The sequence below is a fragment of the Aptenodytes forsteri genome, unplaced genomic scaffold (genome assembly GCF_000699145.1).
Source record: "Aptenodytes forsteri isolate BGI_AS27 unplaced genomic scaffold, ASM69914v1 Scaffold61, whole genome shotgun sequence".
NCBI classification, from domain to species: Eukaryota; Metazoa; Chordata; class Aves; order Sphenisciformes; family Spheniscidae; genus Aptenodytes; species Aptenodytes forsteri.
In genome coordinates this window covers 674,546-676,085 of record NW_008794443.1, presented here as the reverse complement: position 1 = coordinate 676,085, position 1,540 = coordinate 674,546, and positions in this window count along the sequence as shown.

Below are 1,540 nucleotides of genomic sequence, written 5' to 3'. Positions count from 1 at the left end.
AAAAGCAAAAAGGACCCAGAGCGAGGGACCCGTTTGCACCTCGGTGTCCGTGTCCCGTCCCGCCGCCCCCCACCCCGGGGTGTTTTGCTTGGCTGGTTTTTGCAGGGTGTTCCCGGCCTCAGGGGGTTTTGCAAAGTCCATTTAATTATTAACAGGCAGCTCCTGCCCTTAGCTAGAGGTTAACGGGGCTGGGGACGAGGACGATGCTGGATTTCGGGGCAGGCAGAGGCTTTATGGGAGCAGTTAGCGGATGCGTTTGGAGTCGTTTGGCTGGTTTTATCCATCCTTCAGACTGGAAAACCAGGCTTGATATGAGATGGGAGCGCCTTAAAAACCCCTCTGCTCCTCCTCCTGGTCTGAAACTCCGTTTTCTCCTCGTTTTCAGAGCAGTCGGACCCCCTCCTGGCTGCAGAAACGCTCGTACCTCGGCACAACTGCTTGTGGGCTTGGTGCAATGGGTGCAAGCATGCCCCACGGGTGAAAAATCTCCGCCGTCTCCTCCCTGTTGCTCATCCCCATCCCCGTGCACGCCGCTGGCCGTCTCCGGAGAGCTTCTCCCTCCATCCCAGCCCTCGAGCACCCTCCGTTTGCTCCGTTGCTGGTTTCGAACACGCCTAAAACTTGCAGGTTTTTCATCCCCCAGCGCCAGGCTCGGTGTCGCCGCCGGGCTGGGGGGTTTTAGGGGAGCATCCCCAGCCTCGCCGGGATGCAGCCGGCATCCCGCGTCCTCCGGAAAGCCGCCAGCGAGCCGGGGAAAAGAGGGCCCCACGGTCAGCAGTGCTGGCTCCGCCGCCGTGCAGGGGCTGCAGATCTGCTCCGGCATCCTCAGCCTGGGTGGGAAAAAAGGGGATATTTTTGGTGGTGGTGGTTTTTTTTCCTCCCTCCATCCTGGGATAAAGCTTTAAATCTGCTGCGGGGTTGCAGCATCCTCCCTGCTTGGGGGGGGGCAGACCAAGCGCCGATGCCAAGCTTGGAGTCGGTAGGGGTGATTGGGATCCCGGGATCCCAAATTTTGGGGGTTCATCTGAGACCATAGAGCAACGCCCTGACGCCATCCTTTCATCTCCCCCTCCAGCAGCCCAAAACCCAGCCTAAACCGCGTCCGCGTGCTCGGCGCTGCGCAAAATCCTCCTTCCCCCTTGCTTTTACGAGCAATTTAAAATTCATCCGGCTGGGGGGGAAAAAAAAACCCCAACAAACACGTAGCCCTGACGACCGTTGCACCGATACGTGCTTCTTGATTTTTTTTTTTGTTTTGGTTGGGGTTTTTAAATTATTATTACTCCCCCCCCCCAGCGGGCAGCAGTTTGGGAGGAGGAAGGGGCCGGCTCAGGTGTGGCATTAGGACCCAGCGGAGCCCCCATGTTGGAGGTAGGAGTGTGGGGTTTTTTTTAACTCTCATTTCGGAGTTTTTGAAAGCAGAGAGAAGAGACCGAGGCGGTGGGCAAGGGCAGGACCAGCACTAACACCCAGAGCGGTAAGGACCAGGGCAGAGAGACACCCCCACCCCCCCATCCCAGCCCCCTGCATCAGGCAGGGA